The sequence below is a fragment of the Fistularia commersonii genome, chromosome 19 (assembly GCF_037954325.1).
Source record: "Fistularia commersonii isolate RoL2024-O1a breed Wild chromosome 19, RoL_Fcom_v1.0, whole genome shotgun sequence".
Lineage (NCBI taxonomy): Eukaryota > Metazoa > Chordata > Actinopteri > Syngnathiformes > Fistulariidae > Fistularia > Fistularia commersonii.
The window spans coordinates 6152501-6164033 of NC_141302.1; the positions used below are offsets into that span (position 1 = coordinate 6152501).

Here is an 11533-nt window from a genome sequence, read left to right on the forward strand (position 1 = left end):
AAAAAAAAAAAAAAAAAGGAAAAAAAAATTCAAAGGAGAAATTTCTCTTATCCATTCAAATTTGTATATTTATCTAAACACAGGCGTGACTGACTAAGTAACCAAAAAGCAAAACCCTTCGCTTCATAAATTGTATGACCGAAGAGCAATAAATTCGGCATATCTGGGTGCTTTATTTCCTTATCTCAACTTCCGAGCATTTTTTTTTATTGCTGATAGATAAATCAGTCTGGCCCCTCATACAAAGGGGTCAACTCAAGGGCTGTGGTCATTACATTCTTTCCAAACAACTTCTATTTCTCTATGTTTCGTGCAACGACTGGCGGAGCAGCGGATCATTAATTCTAGCTTTTTTCTGGAAACCACCTGTGTTTAACGGACACACTGACCCGTCGCTCACATTGTGCCGAGGCGTTGGGCCGATGCTGCATGTTTAGTCAGTAAAAGTATATGAAAAGAGTTAAAATTACAAAAAAATGCCCCTATTTGTGTCTCGTTAATCTTGAATCAATCAAAAAGTAACTACTGTTAAATAGTCTGTAAAAAAAAAAAAAAAAAAAAATCCAAGACTTCAATCTAATATCAGAAAAAGTTGTAATTTAAGAGAGATGTTGTAAAGTCATTGAATGATGATGAAATCAAATACTGGATTTCAAACTAACAAAAATATTACGTAAAAAACAGATGTTGAAATGTGTTGTTTTGACATTTGCAAGTGAAGGTTAAAGTTAAGATTGTTTAATTTTGTGCTATTTTAAAAGAAACATCAGTATCTTAAACTATAGGGGACCGCATGACTGTATGTAAACTAGATGTGATAAGACACACCAGAGGAATTCAGAGGCTTCCACATAAGGCTGTGATATTTTCCGAAATATATCCTGAAAAGAAAAGGCTGTTAATCCACCTAAAAAAAATGTTGGGCCGCGCCGCTGATCGCCAAGACAACGGTGGCTTTGCAGACTAGACAAACAAACCTGGCAGAACGGAAAAAAAAAACCCTCACTTCTTTGTTTTAATTGCGATACAGGGTGTGTTTAGAGGAGTGTGTGTGCAGCTGTTACCTGCATGATGGCACCTTTGGCTGTGTGGAATTACACACACACACATGCACACACACCTCTTCCTATCAGATCTGGCCCCCGTCGGGTTTCATGTGATGAGCGCAAGAATGAAGACAGTCGGGTCTCGACCTTGTGTATTCCTCGTCACAGTCACACACACACGTCACGTTTTTGCCTCTGGGAGACAGACCACGCCAAGCAGACAGAAACCTTCAAATATGTGTACCTGTGTGTGTGTGTGTTTGTTTCATTAACTTGCATGTGTGGGAGCAGGATAGGAAAGCCTGGTCAAGGTCTTGGGAAGATGAGGGACTTGGTGGATGATAAGGTGATGGGAGATGGCTGTGAGGGGGGAGTTGAGATGTGAGGTGGCATTTTCAGTTGATGCACCACACACACACACACACACACACACACAACCTTCATCCTTTATTCTCAGACATCAGAAGTTATGTTTTCTCAAATGTTAATTTAGATTTCTCTCCTCTTAACACGGTTTAAAGTTATAATTTACGCTGATGCATATCATCAGTGATGTAGCGGTACAGTTTTCAAAATCATGTATCATTTACAGAGGCAAACTAAACTTTTTGAAATAATTTGGAGAAGCATGACCAAATGTTTTATTATATTTTACATTGAATATTAACAAAAATAGCACTGGGGTGTTGCAACGAGAAAAAGAGAGGAAGTTTTAAGTTTATTTGATGGTAAGAATGTGGAATTATTTCCGATTAACAGTCCAAGGAAGTCATGTTTAAGATCAGTATGTTGGACCGGATGAAACTAAACTACACTTCCCACAAGCCTCTGTTGCCCCATTTAAATCTCTCCGTTGCTGCTGTTTAAACCAAACATCACGCTGAACCCAGAAACAGATTTTAACTGCCAAATCTGTTACGGGCCAGTTGAAATAAACACATTCTTTAAGTTGCAGTAGCCTCGACTGGAAGATTGTAATAATTTAAAGCTCTGGGATTGGGAACTTATTGAAAGAGTGACACTTTTAACCTCCATCATTATGCACTTAAAACCTTTAACTTAATTTCTGTCTTGCTTTCTTTCATTTCAAGATGATTTTCAAGTGACATCCGGATGATTTTCAGCTCACGTGCGGCTTTTTCTCGCATTCACGTTCTGAAAGTGAGCGAGGCAGTGTGTGACGGACATATTGTCAGTTTACGGTCGACGAATAAAACACTTTTGGCATCATAGCACCGTAGACTATCATCGGCATTTCTGAAAAATGAATAATCCTCACCTGTTTTTGCACATGTTGAGGCTTTTCCACCCTTATTTTGAAAAGCTGAGATGTTTTCACTTTTGTAACACTACTTAACCCCCCCCCAAAAAAAACAAAAAAAAACAACCCTACATTACATAATTAAATAAGCGGCACGGTGGCGCAGTGGTTAGCGCTTCGGACCCAAGTTCGGTTCAGACATGGGAATCTGTGTGGAGTTTGCACGTTCTCCCCGTTTCCTCCCGTATTCCAAAAAATGCAGCAGATTAATTTTAAAAATTAGGAAAAAATTTCCCAGAATGAGTGAGTGAGTGAACGGTGTCTGTCTTTGTAACCGTCCACTCCATCCCGATGACAGCTGGGATTGCTGCTCCAACACCCCCTACGACTCTGAATGCGGGATAAGCGGGAAAAGATGGATGGATAAAGTCAAAGAAATTAGATTCCGAAACTTGTGAGGTTCACTTCCAAACTGTAAACATGTTTGAATGTTTGACCTCCACTATTTTTCCTTTTCCCCGTGAGTCATCACTCTTACTGTCCAGCCTCTGACCTCTGCTCTTTTCTTCCAGTCCTTTGTTTGTCCTAAACATCCATCTCCCTTCCACATGAAAAAGGTTTTGCACCGCTCTCCGTGCTTTGAAGACGTTTTTTTAAGGAGTCAGTTGAAATGCGGCGAAAAACTCACGTGAAACACAAATAAGCGGGAAAGATAATGAATAAAAAAAACACGCAAACACAGAATTGCATGTCAAAGAGTGAAACTTTTCCCTCCGAAGGCAGAACTGGAGCAAAGGTGAGGTAGTTAAGAGTTCAGTGTGATGAAGACGGACATTAGGAGACGTCTATCAGGTCTACAAAGTGACTGCATAATTGAGAACACACACCCACACACACACCCACACATACTAGCGCCCGTGCACACAGGTCTGACACACAAAGAAGAGATTTAAGGCGTTTTTTTTTTTTTTTTTTCACTGCAGGAACTCAGAAACAGTTTACTGGAAAGGTCGCTAATCGCTACTTTCAGCCGTCTCCCACTGTGGTGCAAACTCACAAACTGACGTAATAATTTCACGTCAGCTTACATAAAGTCTGCTCTCCACGAGAACACAAGCTAGGAAAAGGCAGGAGAAACACAAGGTGCCAATGTGGAACACTTTCAGGTGCCATATATACACACACACATATATATATATATATACACACACACACATATGCATCGTGGGAAGAAAAAGTATTCGACACACTGCTGATTTTTCAGCTTTACCCGCTTACAAGGCATGTAGAGGTCTAATTTTGATCATAGGTACTCTTCAACTGTGACGGCATTTAAAACAAATATCCGGAAAATTTTCCAGAAAATCTCATTGTATGATTTTTCAATAACGAATTTGCTTTGAGTACAGCATATATAAGAATTGAATAATAATAACGTATAATGTATTCATTTAATGTCAATCAAGCTGAAGGCTGGATTCTCAAGCATTTAAATATAAATGGATTGAAATGACTCCTTATTATGCAGCACTTGGAATTGTATTTGTGTTTTGTGTCGGACTAGCGAGTTTGCATACCTGAGCACATAAAACATTGATTTAAACAAAGAAAAAAAAAACAAACACTAACTATCCAGATTCTCTTTACTTCCAACCTCTGGGTAGTTTACAAGAGCTGTTAAAAAAGTACTTTCCTCTGAGAGGGTACTTCCATCGCCCCTGGAAACAGGCGGGATCCTGTCAGAACATGCTCTAAAGATACACGACGACCTGAAACCGGTTCTACGGCGGAGAAAGTCTCCCCAAACCTCCCTTTTCCTCTCCTCCTCACGGTGCAGCCGCTGGAGGAAACATAAACACAATGGCAGCTGCTCCCTATGAAGACAGTCCCTCACTCCTTCTTTCTTTGAATGAAACCATAAATAAGCCATCAATAAGCCATCGCTCTGATTTTCTTTTTAATGTTTACTGAATTTCATTGTGATGAAACCCCTTCACTACGATCTTTGGCATCTCGTAAGTATTTAAACTTGTCAGTGTTTGACTCCACTGGCCTCTTTCATTTTTCACCTCTCCTCGGTGTAATAAATGAACACGCCTCGACTATTCCGAGCCTTAAGGACTTTATTTCTAAATGTTAGAATGACTGTTGTAAAACATTTATATATTGATAATAGACTGACAAGTCCAAAAGACTAAACTGATTGGATATGTATTGATGCATCCACAAGACAACTGACACGCCAGACCCTTAAATAACCTCAAGAATATATAAATAACTGTCAGCACAGCCTCACTCTTTGAATATCTTAAAAATGAAATTTTGGTTTTCCATTGGTAATTTTTCAGATATGTTTTGTGGATTTGTGCATAATTGATGCCACATATCCCCGCATATACCTTCTCATGATAAACTTTTTTAAAAATTTTGAAAACATATATAGATTGGTTAAAAATAAATAGATAAAAAAAAAAATAAGAGTAGTTCGTAAAATAAAAGCAAAAATCAGATGACCTGCTATTTAAAGTGTCATTTATCAGACTGCAACAAAGCACTCCATTGGTTCAACATGACAGTGCCAGATGTAAGTGCAATGAGATTTGTGATGCTGCTGCAAAAACCTGCCCGGACTGTTATTGTCCTCAATTCTTACACTCTGGGCTTTTTATTGGCTCACTAAAATTTGTGGAAAGCTCCACACACAGCGGAACCAAGCAGAAAAATCCTGTTTACATCAGCCAGCAGGGTTCAACAGGGTCCTTTTAACCAGTAACGTGGACTTCTAGAGAGTTTTTTCTTTTGCAGTGCTGACTGTTGCCATGTCTCACTAAATTGTGCACGGCGTGTGTGTGTGTGTGTGTGACAGCCTCATCATCCATCACAAAGCTGTACATGTAGCTGTGCGTGTATGTATGTGTATATGTGTGTGTGTGTGTATGTGACAGCTCGATGATCCATCGCAAAGCTGTACATGAAGCTGCGCGTGTATGTATGTGTACATGTGTGTGTGTGTGTGTGTGTGTTGGTATTCAACTCAGATTACCCCACAAGCCCCTTGGATTCGCCTAATTGGACCGAGGTGAAGGCCTGTAATGAGATGATCCTGCTGCGGCACATGCAGATGACCTCATCACATGGTGCGCGGCTTGGATTCAGAGGAGAAAAAAAACGCCTCGGCCTGTGAGCGTAACATACACGTCTGTGTTGGGACGAACACACACATTCGTAGGGCCTTCAACACTCCCCTGAAACCCAAACAGTGAGTTGTTGCTACGTGCTGTCAGTGTGTGTTTGGTGACTCCCTCAGCGGACCACCCAAACAAAGCCGACCGGACATCGGAGAACCAAACGCCCAACATTAAAAATAACAATCTGCCCCAAAAAAAAAGATCCTTGGTAGCCGAACCTTCAGACCTCCTCCATTTTGTGACATTATTCACAGAAACTTATCTCAGTGTGTGCGTGTGTGTGTATGTGGATGGCAGAGAGGAAATGGGTTTGGCCTAAATCAGTCGTCTCATGCTGTAATTAGTCTAATGAATGAAAATTAGGTTTGAAATCTGGTGAAATTTGAGCCAATTTCCATCTTAATATGGGTTATGTAACCATAAAATGCAGGGGCTTTCCTCCCACCACGGTGTGTTTTTCAGACACAGTTGTAGTTACAAGTGTGTATTCCCAGAGAGCTCCCTTAATGTAGTAAAACAAAACAAAAAAAAGGCGGCGGAGCAGGGCTGGGAAATCTGAGGATACACAGATTTATATTGTTTCATGAATATGATGGTTTGTTCTTTTTGTTGCCGGTTTTATTTTTGCAATTTAGTCAGCAGCTTTTGCAAACAGTGATTAGATTTTGAGATTTAGTAGAGGAGCAGTCCTTCCCAGAAAATGTTCCCTTCTCTTCCCTCTTTGACGTGAAATTAAACTCTCAGCAAGTAACACGAGCCCGACGACTGACAACGCGTGTGACACGCGATTGGAAAATATCAATACATTTCTTGACATGTTGGTGAGACCCTGCCTTAAAATTACCAAAAAATAAAAAAATAAAAAGGATTAAAAATTAAATTAAAAAAAAAGAATTTCAGCAGGAATTTCAACAAACATGGAAAAAGTGAGACTATACTTATTTTTACAAAGAGGGCACGCATAACCACGCCTTCAGGCTCCTTTGTTTTTCACTAAAAAACAATCACTCACGTGCAATAACTCGCAGGGTATTATTTATTGTTTTTTATTTATATCTACATGCTTAGTCAAGCATGCAGTTGAGTGCAATATACCTCATCTTAGCATGTTTACAAGAGCCTGCGTTTACAAGAATATTAGTGATTGCTCCAGTTGCACATGTCACCTTATTGCTTTGATTCATTATTATTGTGTAGCATATTGTCTCATTTTACCGTTCCCCTTGTTTTTGTTTCCTACACCGCAACGGTTCAATTTCGTTGTGTTTTTGTAATGCAATCACAATAAAAGGCTATAAATAAAATAAATGAACGTTGTGGCATTAATTTACAAAAGTACCCAGCCCTATATATATATATTTATGCATAACAAAATCAATCATACAAGCATGTTGATAACTATAGGGAAAATCATGGAAAAGATTGACCTTGAGGTTGCCCTCCACATGTTCACGCCAGCTATTTTGGCTTCTGTGCACATTTACACTCAGACAGAGCCTCTTTGGAGCTGATTTGTCGGCCTCCAGCACATACTGGACAAATGAGGTTAACAAAGCACAAACAACACACACACACACACACATACATGCACAAACACACGCTGTACCCTGAGCCTCACCCTCTTGGGGGTCATGTCCTATCCACGTGGTTGTGTTTTACATAACACTGCTGGAACTGTTAGTCTAACATATAGCGCTGGCCTGGAAAACGCATCGGGTCACACCTGTCAACATAAGGAACACTGTGTGTGTGTGTGTGTGTGTGTGTGTGTGTGTGTGTGTGTGTGTGTGTGTGTGTGTGTGTGTGTGTGTGTGTGTGTGTGTGTGTTTTCGGGGTCATATCAGCTTCATTACAAGATGTCAGAATGTTTATGGATGGCCAAAAACGTATGATTTTTATAGCGGGGCTTATCATAGGCATGGGAGGAGCAGACCACTTTCAAAAATAGCTTAATATAAAGATCAAAACTGGGAGTCACTGCACTCTATCACAAGCTTGCTGTCTGGAATTCCCAACATTGACAGAGACTGTTTTTTTTTTTTGGTTGTTTTTTTTTTACAAGAAATGGGCAGTGGATCAAAGTGTATCACAAACCCTGTGCAGTGCAGCATTTCATCCACTAGGGGGCTCTAAAAATAATATTATATGATTTTGTCCGATGACAAGATGAAGCTAAGGGAGTTGTTTTTCCTCGCTGTTAAACATCCAACCTTGTCGATGGCGATGTGACGCGTGCGGAAAAGTCATGTTCACGGTTAATTTATTAGTTCTTCAACTAAAAAAAAAAAAAAAAAAAGATTCCAGTGTTAAATATTAAATATATAAAGTAAATGAATGACCAAAGCAATATGAATTAAAATGTTTGAAAGTCACTCTGGAACTTATTTTAACACATGATGCTGTTCATAGTCTGTAACGACCAAAACAAAATGACCTCAATATATTTTCAGAACCATTTCAGGAAGTCCTTTCTTTTACAAATAAAAATCAGATTGAGGTTCAAATCCAAAATTTAACTGAAAACTTGGCACTGCATTTATAATTAGTTTTTAATTAAGTTTTCCAAATGTTTTCCAAGACTTGAAATCAACAAAATATCAACATCAGTTCTCAATGATTTATATGTAAAGCAATCCAAAGAAAAGTTTTAAAATAACAGCTGACTCGTTCATCGGTCAGTCTGGAAATTCAAATAATAAAAACGAACACAAAGAGGTCAAACTTTTATTAGACGGCTTATTATGGAAATATGACACATTATCCCTTTACAATTTGAGCTGAACAGTGTGGTAGATGTGTGTGAACCAAGACTCTGGGAAGGAGAGAATGTGCCATCCAGCTGCCAACTAGGTCAAGGAAGCAGTGCGTTACCAAATAAAGGTAAATGGTACACAGGCGGGTGAAGTGTTTGTGTATGCACTGGGGTGTCCTTTCAGTCAAGTAAATACTATCAGCAGGATATAATAAAATGAATAAAATTAAATATTTTCCCTCTTTTTATTGGATTATCTTGTCTCATAAAAAGGTCCTAAAATGTTGGGAAAAATATCACTTTCTTTCCTGTGATAAAACTTCTAAACCTTGACAGGTTGGCATTCTTGCCGCGGGAAAAAAAAAAAAAAATCATTCGAAATTCCTTAAAGAATCAAGTGCATTTTTTTTTCTTTTTTTTTTACATGTGACTGTGAGAAGGCATATAGTCAAATGTGATCAGCTGCTGAGATTTGCATGCATTTCTTCCAATTAGCCAGCAGAAAATAAATAAACAGTCCTGCTTCTGTGCTTCCCTGATCCAAAACATGTGATCCATACATTGAGGAGAAAAACAATTTAATTTAGGTTTCAAGGCATTAAATGGCGTATTAAATCCAAATATTTGCCTTGGGCAGCATTTCATACCTTTAGAAACTTCTCAAAGTAACGTGTCGCGCAAAGAATTTCGAGGGTTATTTTCAGACTGGCATACACATCCCTCTCCAGATGGTCGGGACATAAAATATTTGGGACAGCTGGAAGTGTGGATGATAAAATGTTCTCATGTGGTTTTCCTGGAGGAGATTCTGGGGCCGAGTCCCCACTTTAATTCAAATGAACACTGTCAAGAAAATCCACCCCACTCCTCATTTCACTGTGATCTGATGAAGGTCGCATAAGGTCAGACACACACAGATCCCGGTTTCAGCCCCGCATCACACACACACGCACACACACACAGACACACAGACAGACAGACAGACACATTTGCTACAAAGAAAACAGGCGTCAACACAGATGCTTTTGGTACAAAAACACACACATCCTTAAAATATCTGCTTCAGGGACACACATTTTAACTTATTCTGGCAAAATCAAGTAAAATATCTCACTCAACTTACCTCATTTGCGGTAAAATTTTTTCTTTACTGTCATATTATGAGTTGAATATGTTTATCAATTATTATGATCTTGGATGACTGTCACTCGTAAGACGTTAGTGTCTGTTGCTGAAAAATCCCAATGTTACAACAGATAATGTATTTAAACCGGCGGTGCTGATTCATGACGACAGGTAAATGAACCGCTTCCACACAATTTCTCCGCAGTTGCTTAGACGACGGCATGAAAGCGAAAGGGGTGAACGAAGCGAGAGGGGAGGAGGAAAGAGGGCCGATAGACATGAGCGGTTGTGGCGAAGAACTTTTGGAACAATTACATGTGTCGTGAAGAGAAGGGAGGGAAGGAATTTCAAAAATCCGTCAGTCAAGATGTCAAACGGGGATAAGGATTCCAAAGAATCAACAAGTGCGAAGGCAAGTATTCAAAACACAAAGACGGCAAGCGGAAAATATGGAAGCGCAATAAAGGACGCATGATAAAATTGAAAAAAAAAAAAACGACAAGAATCGAATCATCAAGTATAAGAGGAAACACTTTCTCTGAGAGTCCACTAGTCTTGAGGCCTGGCCCTGTTGAGGCCTGCCAGCCCACCGCGGCAAAAGCACTTGAACAAAAGGATCATTTATTGGAGGAGGAAAGAGGGGGAGGCGGAATAGAGGGATGAAAGGAGGGGGAACACTGTACAAAGGCATTTGAGAGCTGTGTGAGTGAAACACTGGCCCCATCTCAACATTCACAGCCAATGTGTAACATTCTCCCCCACGCTGCCACGCTGACGTATTCAACAGCCAGAGTCCATATGGTCCTACTGCGGTAGCCTGCTAGCATTTCGATTTCAAAACACGCAGGCCGCGCACTCAGCTTCCACCGACACGGACTCCGTGGTCCAATTTAAAAGAAAAACATAACAAACAGATGGATGATATGGATGCAGGGCTAGATATTCATTTCCATTTGTGGAGTCTCAGTCAACCAATCGTTGAGCTGGGCCGGGCCGCCCCGCGCTGGCCGCAAAAATCCCGTTTTGTTTTGTTTTTTTTTTCTAATACCTTCATTAAATCTGACTGAGAAACTGAGCTATGAAATGTTTACCACAAAAACCTTGGAGGTTTAAGGCGAACACAACCTACGGTACAAATCAAGCGGTGGCTATCGGGGCTACATAAACAACAAGGCTCGGCAGGATGCATTCATCACAAGTGGCCCACTGTGGAAGGTTAAGTAAGACTGAGTGTTTTACTGATGCATATAAATCCACATCTCCATTTAAATGCTGTTCTATCGGCTCCAACTGCAGGCGTCCTTTTCTTAACCGGCCAATTTAGTGCAGACAGTGGCTTAAAGAATGTTTTTCTATGAGGAAACGTCTCACAGTGACTATTCACGGCATTGTTTAGCAGTCGTGGTCCCCCATCGTGAAAAAATTCCACATGAAGTTAGAAAATTATCATTCACCTTCCTTCTCTAAAAAAAAAAAAAAAAAGGAAGTCTTTTTAAAATATTCATTTCATATGCAATTCTTTAGTTGTATTAGAAGTTTCCCACCTTTGCAAGTTCATGCATTCCAGTATTCGAATGTCCACAGAAGGAAAAACACGCTTACTTCACGAAGTCTACTTTAACACGTACCACTCACATATTCTGATTTAATGCCTCCCATTTTTCATGCAATTTGCATTTGTCTGAAGTTTAGAGGTCCCGGAAAGTTTTGTGAAATTGAAATCTCAAAAGAAAATAGGACATGTCATCCAGTGGAGAACTTCACATCTCTATCACCCTCTTTCTCATGTCCCGCCGGAAGACTACTGTTTGACAGGTCACAAGAATGCAGGGTCAAAGTTCAATATAGTTGAACTTGGGGAGAAACGCTTCAACAGCAGTTTTGAATGGTTTCCTTGTCTAAGAATACTACTGTGAGATGTGTGTGTGTGCGTGTCTGTGTGTGTGTGTGTGTGTGTGTGTGTGTGTGTGATGATCACAACAGCTCTTCATTTGAAAACAATGGCTCAACCAGAGCAGAAGGATTGTTGCTTGTCTGCTGCATCTGCACGTCTCAGACTGCAAAACACAACATTCTGTGTTCAACATTCAGCCTCAAGAGCATCGCTGCTATTGCATTAGGCTGTATCTGGCCTTCAACAATTCGCATAATCAGATCATTT

The 11533-nt window shown here is 39.9% G+C and overlaps 1 protein-coding gene across 1 annotated transcript in view; it reads right to left on the minus strand.

Moving 5' to 3' along the window:
* The window catches only part of LOC147223552 (insulin receptor substrate 1-B), a 47855-nt gene that overhangs the window by 20179 nt on the left and 16143 nt on the right, over positions 1-11533 (minus strand). The window lies entirely within an intron of this gene.